The following is an 18967-nucleotide window of genomic DNA, read 5'->3' as shown; positions in this document are numbered from 1 at the left end:
ACAGGTTCTGAAGGATGGAAATGGAAATTCTTCTTGTTTGGCTTCCCTGGAAGATTCAGTGTGTCAGGGTTATTAATTATTGAGTACTCAGCACCTTTTCAATTGATATTGGAAAGGCAGAGCTTCATTTAGTTCCAGGTTTACAAGTAAATGTAAATGAAGTGCTCTGTTCTTTCTTCTAAAGAGTACATAGAGTAACAATAATACAGAACAGTACCATAAATGTTTTCTGTAAGCAATAATAGATTTTTATAAGTTTAATGGAAGTTCACTTTTCTGGATCTTACTGGTTAAAATGATGGCTCTGGACGATTTAATGAAACGTGTGTGTAAATATTCAGAAAGGTTTTATAAACAGGAAGCTTTTCACTTAGCCAAAGCAGAGGTGTTTTTTTGTTTGTTTGTTTGTTTGAATAACAAATATACGGTATGATCTACTTTCAAAATCTCTAAGAAAATGGTCAGGCTAACATCTCATAGAAATCATTTGAATGTATGACCAGAAAAGCACTTAGTTATTCAAGTATTACTTTACCAGTGCTAAGCAATTTCAAAGCTACATTTTTCTTATCAATCTGATCCACAGTTCATATCTTAAAACATTCAGCTTACAAAAGCTTTCCTTTACAGAGACAGACATGAAGATTCATAGCAGAATATAATTGTGTAATGGATGGGTGAATGTTTGTTTGGTCTACAGCTTAAATTAACAACTCCGCCTCAGATTTTAGTTATGATATAACGGATGCCAGGGTGCAGCAGGGGCTAGAAGTCCCTATGGGCTGGATGTCAAGAGCAATGGGGGCTCTTCATGGGGGCCCCCAGTACACAACACATGCCATTGCCGGAGAGCAGGGCAGACTTGGGGTGACAGCTGGAGCATGCCCCAGCCCAGCGCATTGGAACAGAGATAAACCCAGGCGAGGCCAAACATCAGCCCACAGGTCCAGCCCAGCTCAGTGATACCTATGGTGGGGAAGTCAAGGGCTTTCACAGCCCAACATCATACAGCATCACTGGGGCAGGGACCGATGGCCCTTGGTTGAGCTGAAATGAGGTTCTGGGCCCATGGACAGGATGTGGGAGGGAATCCTAGGTAAGGTTGCTCGGGGCCATTAACACCTACCGGTGCCCACAAGGCACTGACAATGTAGATCAATTAAAAAAAAAAAAAAAAGAGTAATGAAGTTGAAGAATGAAAAAAGCATAATGCTGCTAGCAAGAGAAAGGCTCCAAGTACTGGAAGAAACTTTTCTTTTTCCTTAAAATGCTTTCTATTCTTTTTCCTAGCCAGAGGTATAATTTGAAGTTCTAAGCACGAGACTGTGAGACAAAACTTTGAGCTGAGCACCAGAAGTATCATTGCTTGCACAAATCTCTTCAAATAAAGCCTTCTATTCTCTATGTGCTCAAAAATTGGTATAGTTTATTAATGAACTTATTTACATTGAAGAGATTAATTGCTTCTGCTCCAGGATTTGTAAGTAATATATCAGGCATTTGAAATGTGACTCAGCACCCATTAACTATGTCCAGTGACCTGAAAATATATTTTCCCCACAGCTCCTGATAAAGTCTTCAGGCATCAACACTACACACTTCTTATGACAAATGATGTTTCTCTGCAACATCCGTCACTCTAAAACATTTTATACTGCCCTATATCATCCCTGAAGAATGAGGATAGTGTAGAAAACCAATACAAAAAGTATACAAATTCTCAAACTACATAACATCTTCAATGACTGTGCCCAATACACCAACTATACAAATTACTGTCAGGGATGATATTCAATATCAAATCAAAATATTTTGATTTATATACTCAATATCAGACAAATAATTTCAGAAGATCAAGATTTTTGCTTATTTTGAGGAAATTCATTTGAATGAAGACCTAATTTTAAAGTCTTAACTAATTTCCCCAAAGAGGAAAAGCTGCAGTCATACTTCATTCACCTGAATACAAAGTCATGCATAGGTAATTAACTCTTAAAAGCTTCTAGAGAAAAATAAATAAATAAATAAAAATAAAGAAATTACAATGAATTTTCCTCTCCTGCGCAGGTCAAGTGTCAGAAAATGAATTGAAACATTTCTTAGCATCTCTTCTGCACACAGTTTAGTACTTTCATAACAATGCTAGCTGATCAAGTCATAACTGGAAGGAAGAACCTAGTAAAGGGGATTATTTTGGTTAAGAAACTTGAACATTCGATCAGTGTAAGATACATGGTCTGACTCATGTACTTTTGTCAAGCTACAGCAGTATTCATACAAGGTCAATAGGGACACCTAGCAGTTTCTTTTTATGTTTAAGCTTTTTTTGCTTTCTTTTTTTTTTTTCGCCCCAAGGACCAGTGACATCTTCTAGACGTTTCTGTGTCTAGTAGAATTTAGTAGAATTCCAGCTACCTTGTGCCGAAGTGCTCAAAATCTGAGTGAGCTGAAATGTCTCTGCACCTGCCTTTCATCTGTAGTCTGCTGAGACTGATGGCCTAAACATGTTCTGATTCATCTTGCCTGTCAGGCAACCCTGTCAACATACGTAACATGGACAAAGGATGGCAAGCCTCTGGAGGGTAAAGTATTGCTTTGAGATGTGCTTAAAAAAGTATCAGATCAGATAGAGCATCAACTGCTCTGCTACTAGTGCTAAGTCAAAGACTAATATGATGCTTAATTATTTATTTATCAGGTAAGAAACAACCCATCTACTTCTGAGTAACTACAATATCATCTTAAGGACATTAAAGAGCTCTCAGGAAGGAGAAGTGGATTTCTGATTCCCTGAAGACAAATGAACATATGGAGCCTGGAGCGTATTTTTAAGTGAAGGTAGTGAGAGATGCAGGAAAGTCAGAGATTGTAGCTTTGAAGGCTGTGGGGAGGAGGAGGATCTTCACACAACTGCAAGCAGACCCAGACTGCTCAAAGGTTGTGGAAAGATTGTCCGAGAAACACAAAATTGTTTGGAATATATAGTATTCAGCCCATATTAATCTAATCTATTAATCTAAGGCTGTGGACGTGGTCTACCTTGACCTCAGTAAGGCTTTTGACACCGTTCCCCACAACATTCTCCTCGAGAAACTGGCTGCTCGGGGCTTGGACTGGCGTACGCTTCGCTGGGTTAGAAACTGGCTGGATGGCCGGGCCCAGAGAGTTGTGGTGAATGGAGTCAAATCTGGTTGGAGGCCGGTCACTAGTGGAGTCCCCCAGGGCTCGGTACTGGGGCCGGTCCTCTTTAATATCTTTATTGATGATCTGGATGAGGGCGTCCAGTGCACCCTCAGTAAGTTTGCAGACGACACCAAGCTAAGTGCGTGTGTCGATCTGCTCGAGGGCAGGAAGGCTCTGCAGGAGGATCTGGATAGGCTGGAGCGATGGGCTGAGGTCAACTGCATGAAGTTCAACAAGGCCAAGTGCCGGGTCCTGCACCTGGGCTGCAACAACCCCAAGCAGAGCTACAGGCTGGGAGATGAGTGGCTGGAAAGCTGCCTGGCCGAGAAGGACCTGGGAGTATTGGTGGATAGTCGGCTGAATATGAGCCAGCAGTGTGCTCAGGTGGCCAAGAAGGCCAACGGCATCCTGGCCTGTATAAGAAGCAGTGTGGCCAGCAGGTCGAGGGAAGTGATTGTGCCCCTGTACTCGGCTCTGGTGAGGCCGCACCTCGAGTACTGTGTTCAGTTTTGGGCCCCTCGCTACAGGAAGGACATGGACGTGCTCGAACGAGTCCAGAGAAGGGCGACCAAGCTTGTGAGGGGTCTGGAGAACAAGTCTTACGAGGAGCGGCTGAGGGAGCTGGGCTTGTTCAGCCTGGAGAAGAGGAGGCTCAGGGGCGACCTCATCGCTCTCTACAGTTACCTGAAAGGAGGCTGTAGAGAGGTGGGGGTTGGTCTATTCTCCCACGTGCCTAGTGACAGGACGAGGGGGAATGGGCTAAAGTTGCGACAGGGGAGTTTTAGGTTGGATGTTAGGAAGTACTTCTTTACCGAAAGGGTTATTAAGCATTGGAACGGGCTGCCCAGGGAGGTGGTGGAGTCACCATCCCTGGAGGTCTTTAAAAGACGTTTAGATGTAGAGCTTAGGGATATGGTTTAGTGGAGTACTTAGTGTTAGGTCGGAGGTTGGACTCGATGATCTTGAGGTCTCTTCCAACCTAGAGAAATCTGTGAATCTGTAACTTTTGGACACCCTGTATTCTCCCAGATTATCTATCAAGTCCTCTAAACAGAGTGGGAGGGGAAATAATGCCCATGACTAGAAACCCCAAGATTGATTTGGTACATAACTGAATGAATCCTTACCATAGCAAAAAGAGTGGAAACATTCCAGGTCTTATTCTGCTTCAAAATATTTAAAAAAAAAAAATAATATGAAAAAGACAGAAACTGTACAGTCTCCTTAAATTCACATCAAAAGAAAAAGGATCCAAAAACTCTGAATATCTTCAGCTGCAAGATAAGATACTGTTTTTCAAACAAGAAAAAAAAAAAAAAAGACTTTCTTAACACATAAACTTTCAAGAGACAAACTTCAGCACTGGGATTAATGAAATCTTTGCTTGCAAAAAGTAAATGTATGAGCAAAGTGCTCTTCAAAAAAAGTCATCTGTAAGTGGTAGAAGAGTTGGTTGAAGAGTAGTTCTTGAGTTGGTAGAAGAAGAAGCTGAAGAGCTGGTAGAAGAGTAGTTCTTCAGAAATAAAGTTTAGGAGTTATTACAGGCTACAAATCATACTAGAGCCAATAATATGCAATTGCAAAAATAAACTAAAAATCATGTTAAAACTCATAAAGAGACATAATGATATATTTAACCTATGCCCTACCACTCTGTGGAAAGGCATCAGCTTGTATACTATGTCCCATTTTAGACACATTAGCTCAAGAAAGATACAGATTGGCAAGACTGCATGGCTAGGTGCATGCTGATGTCCCACTGCTTCTAATTCCGAAATAGCTCTTTGGCCTTTGTTTGACTGCACACAGAGCTACACAGATACGTTCCTACGGATTTAATGCCCCGAAGTAAAGAAGGCATATCTAATATATTACATGTTCTAATTGTCTTCTCACCATAGTTATCTATAATGGACTTAAGGGAACAGAAACTCAACATAATATTTTCCTTAATAGCTTTCAGCAGTTCTTGAGTTGCAAGTTATCTGTCTGCACAGCTCATCAAAATATTTGTCCTGCAGATAAGAACATACCCTTGACAGCACATTGCCATTTGCTCTTCTCATAGAATTGGTGATTTTTCCTCTGTACCTTGCAATACTAACAGTTCATGAACAGCATCCAGAGCTACACTAAGCTCGCCAAAAAATTATTCATGAAAAGATCATCATAACAACATATCCAATTCAAGTATTTCTAAACCTCTTGCTTAGCTAGGTCTCAAGGTCAGGAAACAAACATTCAAGTTCACAAAAAGTCTGGGCAGAAGAGCACTGAGGGACTGAAGGTCAGCGAGTGCTTATCTCCTGTGAGGCATAAGCCAAAGAGCCACAAGTCTCTCTATTCAAATTCAATTCCTTCTTTCTTGAATTCTTATAATCAAGCTCAAGCCTATCTTTTTTACATCCCCAGATACAGTATTCTTGCCCACTGGCAAATTTCAGACATTATCTCAGCTTTTCAGATGACATTTCCACAGATTATTATGCTGCAAAGCCTTCAACTTCTAGTGTTCATGGTCTCTCATGTGGATATCATCCAACAGTTAATCCCTTCTTACAGCCTCTGAGGAATTGGAAGTATCAATAGAATAGCCTGGAGCAGGTTCTGGAAAATTTCTCAAGTCCCTGAAAATATTGCTCATAAAAAAACAAAAAACAAAAAAAAACCACTTCCCCCACACCATCAGCAGTTCTTCCTGTCAGAATAATGATAGATATTTATTTCTGCAAAGGGAAATTAAAATAAATAAATAAATAATGAATCAATAATAAATCAATAATAAATCAAACTTAATTTATGTACTACAGTCTGATGAATACCCCCCAAAAAAAAAAGAAAAAAAAGACTAATGACTGAACACCTAGATAAATAAAAGTTTCATTTACAATAGGGGGTTAGATCTTTAGCTATTAATCCAGTCACATAAACATTGACTTCCAACTGCCTCCTGCAGACTAAGACTTCTTGAAGAATATTCAGGCTCTTTACAGGTTCTTTTATTTCCTTTTACATACTGCTTTCTTTGTGATTTTTTGCAAATGTTTGATAAATTGCTGGGACTAGAGCTTACAGGAATGTAGAAGAGGCAAATCATATTGACACCACATATAATTAAACATCTCAATTCTCCCAGCCTGATGTCTTTAAAAGGTTTCATTGTCTGTGCTGCTACCAGTGGGAGTCACACAGTTTATGTCTTCAGAAGTGTTTGGTGTTGACCAAGTAGCTCATACATACATACGTGTTATATTTCTCCTGCATGAAGCCAAGAGATGCCCAAGACTCTTCCTGGTCATTTCTCAAGCCCTCTGGCTGACTGCCCCTGTTCTGCTGTGGTTTTCAGTCTTGCAGAGGCCTTATCAAGTACTGATGACATTATCTCATGATTCGTTACATTCTCCATGCCCTGGCAGGTTTCTTAAGTGGCTTTTTTTGAGTAACTTCTTTTCTAAACTCATTGCACAGAAGTTTTCACAGCATGTATGACAACCACTCAGATACAATTACTGGTGCTTTTTTAAAGTCTTTTTTCTAACAAGGTAATACTCAAATTATACAATTATTCCAGATAAATTTTCTGAGCATATTAGTTATCTACTGGCAACAGCTCTGGCCTGCTAGTTTTAGATGAGAATTTTTCCTAATTTACCTTTGAAAACTACACTTTCACTCTAATCATTCTGCAGGATAGTAGTTTTGTAGGATTATATCATGGTAATGATTTCTTTTTTTCTTTACGTTATCTGGGTTTTGAGCCTTTGAGAGAGAGCATCACCTTCTTCATTCACAGGTCCGAGCTAAATCCAGGAAATTATTGGCCATCCCTATAAACCACCAGATTCTATTTGTATTTATTTGTCTACTGATTTCCTTAATAACTTATAGGTTGGTTCCCTTAGAATTCAATGTATGTTAGCTGTAAAGGCCACCTCTTTGTAAGCTTTCAAATGTTATGCTTTTGCTGACTTAGATGTTGCTGACTTAGTGTGGTGTGGTATTGTGCTACAGTCTAAATTACTTCTCAGCTGCAGCTGCATCTTTCAGTATTCTGCCATAAGATATAACATTGAAAAGTGAACATTTTCATCCTAGGTACATTGAAGAATATGTCTTTAGTCATTGGAAGAGACTAGTGACTCTCCATTAAGTGATCTTTTGGCATTACAAACTCTCAAATTGCTTGAAAGTTTTCTCATGAGTTCTAGATAGCTGCATTGAAAATTTCCAGGGTTGAAATTATGCCTTTTTTTGCAGGCACCTAAGTCCATCTTTATTTGCTACAGAAACATTAAAGACATTCTGTGTTCTTGTAGTTTTACAGACTGTGTGAGAATCTATTTCTAGCTTCATCTTACTTCTAGGTGTACCATTTCCTTGGTTTCCTTGTCTGTTGGTTCACGGGCTTTTTACCAAGAGTTTCTATTTGTCCACTGGCTCCTGAATGAGTTTATTGTAGATGAACTACACTTGGCCTCACTTCTCCAGTCTAATGGTGCTGTTTACTGGTGTTCTTGGCATTAGATTGCACCTGGATCCATAAACCAGTGGCAATTGAATTTAGACATTGGTCTAACAGCATAGTTGCAAACAGAAATGGAATCATTGGCATTCTTCTGGAAAACTTCATCCACAGTTTCTCTTAGTTTTCTAAAGTTACGTTGCAGTTATCCTTCCTTTTACTAGAAATTTTTACAGCCTTGGTGATTATTACTTATTTTTTTCTTCTTGAGATAGCATGACTTTAAAGGATAAAGTGATTATTTTTCCCACACATTGTTCTTTACTGCCTAAAAATTGGACATTTTTCTCTTTGCCTTTCTCCACATTGTTTTACATATAATATGCACCATGTAAAATATCTCTGTATTTCATGTCTTTTGTTCCCCTTCTTGATTCTCTTGGTTTGAAACCTTGTATCTTGAATTTATTATCCATGTAATCATGCTGGTATTAATCACCAATTTTGTATTAATTCATTAGCTTGACCTTTACTGGTCCTTTAGTATTGGCTATTGTGTAATCTGGAATGACATCTCTTATGTACAATCCTATCTCTGGTGAAGTATTTTTAGTATATTCAAAGTTACAGGTGGATATTGGATTTCTCAGCAATTACAAATCCTTTTTTAGCATCTTGGTTATGGGTGTGAAGCCAGCATTCCTGCCCTTTAAATATATATGGCTGCAGATCCAATTCCAATAAAGATAAAGGACCTTACTGGCACTTGGGAGCGTTACTTGCTGTGATAGTTGTTGCATAATGCTGTACCAACAGGTCATTAGACCACTGGGCACATAGGTACCCCTATGCTGCAGAGGCAGCTTCCATCCACACCTGGAGTCGCATTTGGAAGTTCACTGTGATTTGGACATGGAGCAGGTATAGAGAATTCCTTAGAATACAATACAGATTTATCTGTCCTTCCTGAAATTGAAGTCCCATTTAAATATATTTCCCAGCACTTTATATATTGTTCTAGACATTCCTGACTTAGCTTTTTCATATTTTTCTTCATTTTCTTGCCTTTATTCCTCATTTTGTTTGTACAGGCACCAGACCTGCTTCCCGATTGCTTTCATGCTTGTAGAAGTAAGATTTTATCTGGAACTCCATCATTTCCTGTGATCTGAGACTTTCCATGATACCTCTTAACTTTGTTTGCAGTGCCAATTTTTTGTTTGTTTACCACATTTTTGTACTTGATGATGCTTTTGCTAGACTGAGTACTTTCACAGTGCTTCATTTGCTGCTTGCTACCTAATGTCATGAAAATAAATCCTTGTATAACTAAAAATAAGCTTTCTCTTCTCCAGGCTGAACAACCTCAATTTTCTCAGTGTGTCTTCACAGGAGAGGTGCTCCAGCCCTCTGATCATCCTCATGGCCCTTCTCTGGACTTGCCCCAATAGGTCTGTGTCCTTCTTACATTGGAGACCCCAGAACTGAATACAGTAAAGGACTGAAATCCTGTAAAATCCCTATTTACCATAACCTTCAACATCAAAGCTTTCTTCTTTCAGTTCTTTCAGACCAGTAACAACTCGTATGATCCTCTGAATGCTTACCATTCCCTTTTACACCTCCTTTCAATATAAACCATTGGTCAGGAACACTTTTATTCTTTTGGATTTTTTTGCAAGAAAGCGTAGATTTGTTGAAAATGGAGTTTTGTTGGCAATGTATAATTTTAATGAATGAACATCTTTTAAAAGCCATTTTTGGTGTCCAGAATGAAATTTGTAGTAGGCAGAAGTGTTGTCAGAGGAGTTATTTCCCCTGTGAGATATTCAGTCCAAGCTTACATGATTCCAGCTGGGGGCTTGAACCAAATGCCAGCAAGTGATATGCAACACCCAAGCACAAGAATTTAAGAAGAAAAGAAAAAAAAAAAATAGCAATTACCTGAATTGTTCCATTTTGCTATCATTCCATTTTGGACCACAGAATTGCCTAGATCTGTCACTAGCAGTGATTCTGGTGAGTAAAATTAGCACTAGAAGTCTCCAACACATGTCAAACACAACATAAATAGCAGAAGGCAGCCAATTTCACAACTAGCTGAGATGCTGGAATATCTAAGTCATACCATTATCATTAGTGCATTAAGATTACTAAAATCTGTTTGCAGTTTCATTTTTAACCCTGTCTCTTTTTTTTATCATAAACATTTTTTAATGATTAAAAATTTTGTATATCAGTAAAGCTGGCTCTTTCTGATCTTATAGGTATTAGGCTTTTCGTTTTTTTAAGCAAGGCACTTCTTAGGGACGAGTTAGTACTCCACTCTTGTACTGTTCTGTATTCAATACAATGTTCAGTAGTAAAAGGAAAGTTGACCCATTTCTTTGTACAAAAACTTCTAGGTTTGGTGATGGTCATTTCCACTTGGGAACATTTCCAGTAATGTTACTAGTAATATTAGTCACAGGTTCCTTAGCAGGCAGTAACATGTGAGACCTTATTTATACATTGTCCAAAGAAAAGACACATTTATATGGAAAAAGAGGAAAGTTATCGTAAAATAGTTCTCTCATTTTCCCAACAGGAAAAATCTTTACCGAGGTCTGAGTTTTCTTTGATTATGTCTGTTCTATCCCTTCCTCTGCTCAAAAAATATTTGAGTAAGATCAGTAGGCTCAAGGAAGTTTATTCAACACTACTGCCTGGATAATAATGGAAAAAAGGGTTTCTGGCTATACTATGAATAGAATGATTCACAGAATTCTAGTATTTTGGGATGGAAAGAACTTCTTAATTCATGTGCTCCATCCTTTTGATCAAGAGACAACTCTTTGTAAAACAAGATCAAATTCTTGGATATTATATTGAACTGTTTAAATTGTAGTACCTTCAAAAACTTTTCTCATGACTGGTATTAAAGAATCAAAGATAGATATGTATATTTAACATTATCTTCTACAGGCTTCTTTTAAGTCAAAAAAAAGTAAAGGGAAGTCTTACTATCAAAGATGACATTTATGCTACATAAAAATCATAAATTTATGCTAAATAAAAATCATAAATTTATGCTAAATAAAAATCAGAATACTTCTGCTACTAAGAGAAATGAGACATTTGTTTATCTATACAATCCTTTTGCTATGTAAGTGCAAAAATACAAAGCAATGAAAAAATTTACAAGTAAAACATTAAAGCAAAGCATGTCTTCCTATTTAATTTGTTAGAACTGAAGAGAAAGGTCTCAAACCCTTGTGTTTTCAGTTCTGTTAAGCAGATATGTTCACTCATGATCTCCCACTTCAAAGGTTTTTCTTACAATATTTATTTATATAAATTGCTGAAAGTTTTCTAAGTACCTTGTACTTAGAGCTACTGCAAAATACATTTTTAAACTTCATAGGAAAGATGAGATGAATCATTTTCATTTTTGCTTGTTCCAAAATATGTCATAATGACTTTAACAGTGCAAGAATCTCTGGATTACCTCTGGCAGGGGAAGGGAATGGAGAAGGGAAGGGAAGATGCTGTTGTGTTGTTTTTTTTTTTTTCTCTGTATTAACATCAGTGAAATCATCTGGAGTTCATCAAGTATAGGTCTGTTTCTAGTATTAGATTTTGAAACATGCTTTGTATATGGTATAGGGATACTAAATTAGAGCTTTTTTTTTTTCAGCTCTACCTCATTAACTGAATAAAATGGACTCCTAAATGGTCACTTTCTTTTTTTTTTCCCCCTATAACTGTCATGCCTATATGATTTATCCATCCGCAGATTCATTCTTATGGTACTTGTAAACATCAGTAGGCAACAGAATTTCATATTTCTTGATACAGTACTCTGCAAAGTAATGGGGCAATATCATCTGTTGAAAACTGACAAAATGTTTGCTTCATAAAGTCATTCTGTTGTTCATATAAATCAGCTGATTCAAGAGAAATGCTAATATAAATGTTTTGAACTTAACTGTAGCCCATTATGTACAAAATAAACACAAACTTTTAGTGGGACATAGCTAGTACAAGGAAAGAGAATTATTAAATATTCCTTTAATCAGTTTGTCCTGTTAAAATTGTTTTATTGGAAAAATATCCTACTTGAACGGAAGATTTTCAGGGTTTTCTTGAAATCCTGCTAAGTTCAGTTACTGGAAGAAAGCAGATAGTTTGCAGATGTATTGAGGGCCTCTCCACACTACTGACACAGTAACATAGACCATTCTGAAGCTACACTCCTGTCTGCATCCCACACATCTGGCCCAAATTCTGATTTAGAGAAAACATTAAAAACAAAGCAGATTCCTTATTCTCCACCACTCTATGAGGTTCGGAAGCATTTTTTTCCTCCATTTCCCATCTGTCAATACTCAGTTTTGCCATCAGTTTCTTTCAGCACAATGGCCAGGTGATATATTGAGAAAGTGTTTTATTATCTTCTCCAAATAAAAACATGAAGAATATGCCCCAGAAAACTCTTCTCTGCAGGTCCTGAAGAACTTCTAGTAGCTGACCATGAACTATACTAAATTTTCCTGCCTTGAGCATTCGGAAAGGAAAAAATCCTATTTGGCTGCCATCATCAATTTAATTTTCAAGAGCTGTGGCTCACAGAATAGCTGAGGCTGGAAGGGGCTTCTGGAGATCATCTAGTCCAACTTTTCTGCTCAAAGCAAGATCAGCTAGAGCAGGTTGCTTGGGGCCATGCCCAGTCTGATCTTGAATTTCTCAAAGGTTGAGACTCCACAGCATCTCTGGGCAACCTGTTTAAGTGTTCAACCACTCTCACAAAACTAAAGGTTTCTTTCTTATGTATAAACAGAATTTTCTGTATTTCCATTTGTGCCCATTGCCTCTTTTCTTTCAGCTGACATTACAGAAAGGTTCCTTCAAGTTCCTTCTTCTTTACAACCTCCCATCAGGTATTCATACCAATTGATAGGATCCCCCTAGGCTTTCTCTTATCCAGGGTAAACAGAACTAGCCTTCTCAACCTCTCCTCATGTGTCAGATACTTCTGTCCCTACTTATCTTTCTTGACCTTTGCTGGACTCCATTATGTCCATCTCTCTCTGGGATACTGGAGACCAGAGAAATGGACCCTGCAGTTCAGATGTGTCCCCCCAGTGCTGAGCAGAGGAAGAGGATCACTTCCCTCAATCTCCTGGTAACATTCTTCTTAATGTATCTCTTACCCAGGTTCCTTTCCGCAAATCTGCTTCCCAGATTATTAGACATATAGGCACACTTGAAACAGTCAGGGTCTCCCTAGCAGGATCATTGGTGCCCATGGGGAAGAGCAGCAGAGGATAATTATCCAAGGGTCATTCAAGCCTTGTCAGCCACTCTACAATGTCTCAGATCTCAATTCCTGACAACCAGCAACCCTCCCTAGACATCTGGCATGGTTGTCAGATGGGGCCTCCATCCCCTAAAACAAGGAGTTGCGTACTACTAATGCTGCCTCCTCCTGGTGCTGCTGCATGGTGCAGGCTCAGCAGACTTGGGTTCTTTGTTGGACAGAGCTCCCAGCCATTTGAAACAAAGGTACTAACATATTCTGTAGCTGCAGATGTGCAACTGGAGTAGGAATCCTCCTCCAGATGTCAGAAGTTGTCAGCTTCCAGCCTTCACCACCATTTCTAGCCTGATAAACACAGATTCTACCTGTCCCTCTTTCATTGCAGATCAGGCTCTCATCTTTGCACCATCTCAGAGAAGAACTGATTGATCCCTTTCTCATCATCTCTGATGGTGAGCAGTCCGATGATCTCCTCTCATGGCTCTTTTACTTGTTTACAGCTACTCGACCAGTGCACAGCTCCTGCAGGCAAGGATACCATCCCCCCCTATCTCAGGAATACTGGAGCATGTGATTTATGCCTCTTAGATCTCACTTGAGGGTGTATAACAAGTCAAAACAAACATCCCCTGCAGAATATAAATCTGCTGATTATGTTGCATGTTATTAATGGTAACAGGATCTCCATGATGTTGCAATTTCAAATGCATGTGCTCACTCACAAGACTAAAATGGTATTAAACTCAGATTACCTAACTAGCAACAGCCTGTACACATCTCCCCCAGTCACAAGCAGGCATCCCATGACCTAGTAAAAATTGCCAATCATACTTTTTGATTTTCATTTTTTTCAAACCAGTTGCCTTGATTGCCTGCAGACTTCCTCACAGATGCAGCTGTTGTCTTCTCTGACCTCTATTTATAGAGTCTAGGCACCATGAATGTGAGCATCTTAGCTGTTGTTTCATATGAGTTTATTGCATCCATATTCTCTTTATTTTTGTCTCGCTGATCCCTGATCAAATTTCTAACCCTTGTTGAAATCACTTTTTTCTTCTTCTTTATTTTTGCTAACCCAAACAGTCAGTTCAATGGGTTTGAGGTGAGACTTTCTTCCCTGTCTTTAATTCTGTCAAGTGTTTTTAAGATATTGCTTGTGAGAAGAATACATCAGTATATGAAATGCATCTGTTCTCCATCCTTAGCACTTGGACTTGAAGGTTTGAGTGTAATCTCATATTTTGCTGATTATAAAAAAAAACATTGTAAGGTTGCTAACCTCAAGCACTCAAAAACTGAGTAAACCAGTCCCACATTAAAGCTTAAAATCATGAAATCTAAAAATATATGCATGGGGACATTTTGTTTCCTGGGTTGAAGCCTTTAGGGCATATTGAGGTCAAATTTTCAAAATTTTTCTGCAGACAGGAAGACTATAAATATATCTCTTTTAACAAAAGTTTATCTATAACCTTCCTTTAAAGAGCATGGACAATGGGAATCATACTAGTGTCTGTGTGATAATAAAAGCTGGCAATATTGCCATTTTCTTGATAAGGTGAACAGTTTACTATTTTTGTGATGAGCTGATTTTTTCCAAGCCACAATTTGCAGATAATGTTGAACCAGGCTTTATTTATTTCAAATTTGTTGGACATTAGGTCATGTTCCAGAGATGGGGAAATAGACCCACTGACAGAATTTACTTCAGACAGAGGATAAATTAAAAGAAATACACTTTAAGGTAGGAGAGATTTTTATCTATGCAGGTGAGGTACTACAGCACAATGATTCAGTGGCACAGAAGCTGAGACAGAGAGGACTGTTGGAGAAGTAATAGGGAAAAAGAAAAACTGGGACACAAATTGACACGGAGTAGTGGAATGTACTTCATTTTAGAAGGTATAACTAGTTAAATATTGTACTACATTTAGTTTCCCACGATCTAAAACTCTAACCATCATCATTTGTTAGTATAATTGTATAGTCAAGTTACATACTTCGATGTTTTCGGCAGTTTTGTTGTCTTAAGTAGAGGTTTCACGTGCTACATGGTCTCCCTGCACTTGAACGATGATTAACCAAATGGCTGCCATCCAATCAACAAATGGAAATGATTATGAATCCCTTGGGGTTGTATACACACACATAATGATAGCTATGTTGCTTCTGTAAGGCCAGTCTCCCGAGCCGCAGCAAAATCATTATTTCTATAAAGTGGGACTAGAGGTAATATGGTGCAAGAAATCTGTTCCCCATTTTATTTCAGGAAATATGGATCCTCACCTACAAATTTTCCCAGATTCTGTGTAGAGCACTAGATGCTGACTAGAGAAATATCCAGGCACTAAAGGAGAAGGAGAGGAGCACATCATCAGAAAAAGAAATAGATTAAATTAAATTAATAAATAAAATAATAAAATAAAATAAAATAAATAAAATAAAATAAAATAAAATAAAATAAAATAAAATAAAATAAAATAAAATAAAATAAAATAAAATAAAATAAAATAAAATAAAATAATAATAATAATTAAAAAATTGTCACATGTTCTTCAAGGACAACAGGGCAAATAGTTACAGATAATTCTGTGGGTACACCTATTAATCTTATTAAATAGTTCTTACGTATCTGGGAACCTAATGGAGTAAAAGGATAGAAAAGGAAAAAATGAGCTTTTTAATTTAGTATAAATACTGCAGAAATAATGGAACTTTCCATTCACAGCTTTCCAACCAAGGACTGAAAAGGCACACTTCTGCTATTGATATTCTGAACATGCAGTGATCGTTATACTCTATCTTTACCTGATCTAAATGGAGAAAATAGGTAACAAAAAAGGTAGGGTCTTCAGTACAAAGGCTCAAACACATGATGAAGATTCAGAGCTGCAGAGAGCAGCTGCAAGGTATTCAGTCTTTCTGGATGCTGTGGATCTAATCTGAGCAAATGCATATCTTAATTACAAGAAATAAAATACTATTGGACATCTTCATTCCTCTCAACTGATACTTTGATTGAAATTATTTCTTAGGGGGTATCCTGCATATGCTGCTTCTCTTAAATAACACCCAGCTCAGAGAATCACCAGGTATAAAGGAAAAAAATAGTCTATTTGAGCTACAGCCACAAAATGATTTACGAGCTGCAATAATGAAGCATCATAAATCTAATTTTTTGTCCAAGCCACATTCACAACCCTGTATTAGGTGACCAGATTCTCAAAATGATGCCAGGGAAGTATTAGACATCTCAGAATGAGATTCAAAACAGTCTAGAGGGAACCATCTAGAACTAAGCACAGAGGAATAGCTAAGCATGTCTTAAGCCTTTAGGCCTTCAGAAAGGCACCACCTGAGCTTAAAGGTTATTTCCTGAACATAGCTGCTGCCACTTCTCCTTCAAACAAACAAACAAAACAAAAAGCCACACAAGCAGAATTATTCTTTTCTTTTTATGTCCAGCAGGAACAGATGAGTCTAGAGTTACACTTCTGTCCGCCTCTCGCTCTAACCCCCAGGACAAATCTGATTAGTCTCAATAAGCATATGGAAGAGATGGGCTCAAATTCTCTCCTCTGTCTGACAAAACTTCAAACTATATCCTACAGCTTCTTTGGAAGGTATCTTCAGCACAAGGTGGTTATGAGTTAGTTACATCTCCATGAGATGAAAATGCTCTATTGCACAAAAATACAAAATATAATAATAATAATAATAATAAAAAGCGTTGGAACAGCAAAAGGAAAAAAATGAGAGTGATTCTTTATCCTGATGTTCAGGGCTGTCACAGGAAGGGAATATTGTCAGGTTCCAGTTTCAGTCCCCATGTCAAAGCCTGCTTCTTCAGGTTTCATCCAGTGTGTGCTTTGGGTAAAAAACATTTGAATTACCGTTATTTTTGCCATATACACAAATGATCTATTCAGCCTTCTTTTCTTTTCTTTTCTTTTCTTTTCTTTTCTTTTCTTTTCTTTTCTTTTCTTTTCTTTTCTTTTCTTTTCTTTTCTTTTCTTTTCTTTTCTTTTCTTTTCTTTTCTTTTCTTTCCTTTCCTTTCCTTTCCTTTCCTTTCCTTTCCTTTCCTTTCCTTTCCTTTCCTTTCCTTTCCTTTCCTTTCCTTTCCTTTCCTTTCCTTTCCTTTCCTTTCCTTTCCTTTCCTTTCCTTTCCTTTCCTTTCCTTTCCTTTCCTTTCCTTTCCTTTCCTTTCCTTTCCTTTCCTTTCCTTTCCTTTCCTTTCCTTTCCTTTCCTTTCCTTTCCTTTCCTTTCCTTTCCTTTCTTCTTTTCTGCATATAAAGAAAGATACAAAATTATAGCTATATGTCACTTCCTTGCAGAAACAGTATGGAAAAAAAACATGCAATTCATCTACATATAACTCACTCTTACTATCAGTGAGCCAGTACTTGAAAACAGGCAATAAAAATATCCATTAACAACTGACAGAATAGTTCAGTTTCTACAATGAAGAGCCCACCCTGGCCACACAATGTTTGAAGAGTCTGCTCCCTTCTTTTTTAACCATCTCTTTGTAATACATACCATGCAGTCATACAACACAAAATTAGGCTGAAAACCAGTGGTTAAGAATAAAGAATTCACAAAACACTAAAACTCAAGCACATGTATTAACTGAACTAAGTGGTTTTACCTTCTTTTTCTTCCTATTTAAGGATATTCTTCCTATTTAAGGATATTTTCATAAATGTAACAGCATCATAAGAACTTAGAGATATATTTTCTTTTATTTCTAATTCATATCGACATAAAAAAATAAATCTAAAAACAACAACAACCATTAGTTTTTTTTTCAGACCCAATAAAATCTTGAATTAACTGATTAAAGCTGGAACCAGACATTCTGACCTCAGAATAATTAAAACACCCTGCAAGTTATACAGTGAAAGACTGCTGGCTCTAGGTTGTGATTGTTAAACATATTCTGTTCTTTCCATAAAAACATAACTTAATTTTCTGTATATGGTTTCAATTTGTTCAACAGTCTGTATAAATTACCAGTATTACATTTCGTTTTTCCTGGGGAAAATATGGTTGAATTTCACGTCAAGAAAAGTTGACTATTTTTATTCTTTTCAATTCTTTACCCCACCCTGCTCACTGAAGCTGCAGTTTTTCCTTTTGTATTTCCAAGTCAATGCCATCCAAATACAGGCTTCTCTTTGTTGCCTTTTTTATGTGTAGCAGTGTCTCCTAGAAGCAGTAATAACCATCGTTAGCCCTTGCACAACCTCTCATCAAAAGGAGCAAATTATTTAGGCTTATATTTCTTGGCTCTCACTCTCTTCGTCATAAAATATCAGAATATCTCAAAGATCAGGAGATGAGCAGGTCTTCCCATATCCAAATCTCCTCATTCAGCAGATGCTGGGAGTTCTGGCCCCCAAAACTCTTGAGTAAGCCCATTGATAGGAAAGAGAGTCCTGAGGTGCTGAAAGCTAAATATGTGCTTACGTGCTTTGCTGGATACTGGCTGGAACATTCAGCACTATATGGGACTAAGATCTGGATAATACCCTATACTTTTTACACCTAGAGAAAATGGCCTAATGCCCTCGTGTAACAACACAAGGATCAAAAATTCCAAATGGAAATGCACGGAGAAGAAAATATGATCAGCATTTTACAGAAGTTAGCAATTTAAAAAAAAAAAAAAAAAAAAAAAGCTATATTATCCTAAGTAGTTAAGGATAGGTCTAAATCAGAAGCGTCTCGTAATTTCAGGGCACATAGAGCTAGAATTTCAGTTTAAACTGTATTAGAAATTAATGCTGACTCCAAAGGTTTGGTAATAAAAGTTCATGAAGTGAGAGGTTTAGTTTGGAAATATTTCCACATTACACTCTTTCAATAAATAAATAAACACCTTTGATTTAAACTTCTTGCCTAGAGTCAGTTTTCTAACTGTTCATTTTCACAGAATTTGACGTGAAGTGTCAGTCTGTGGTCAGAGGATACATTAAAGACAAGGTGCTGAAGGTACAGATGCAAAGCTACTAGACCACT

The 18967-nt window shown here is 37.6% G+C and overlaps 1 long non-coding RNA gene across 2 annotated transcripts in view; it reads left to right on the top strand.

The window, feature by feature from the left end:
* LOC310898197 overlaps positions 1-18967 on the top strand; it is a 47922-nt gene extending 28955 nt beyond the window's left edge. The window contains exons 2-4 of one of the 2 annotated variants that reach the window (XR_014583071.1): positions 2356-2582; positions 2699-2838; positions 16410-18967. This is a non-coding gene — a long non-coding RNA (uncharacterized lncRNA). Of the gene's footprint in view, positions 1-2355; positions 2583-2698; positions 2839-9000 lie in introns of both variants that reach the window. The other variant, XR_014583072.1, reaches the window with a different exon arrangement.

Source organism: Anser anser, assembly GCF_964211835.1.
Source record: "Anser anser genome assembly, chromosome: 4".
Classification (NCBI taxonomy): Eukaryota; Metazoa; Chordata; class Aves; order Anseriformes; family Anatidae; genus Anser; species Anser anser.
The sequence above is the reverse complement of the archived record's forward strand: the minus strand, read 5'-3'. Positions and strand labels throughout refer to the sequence as shown.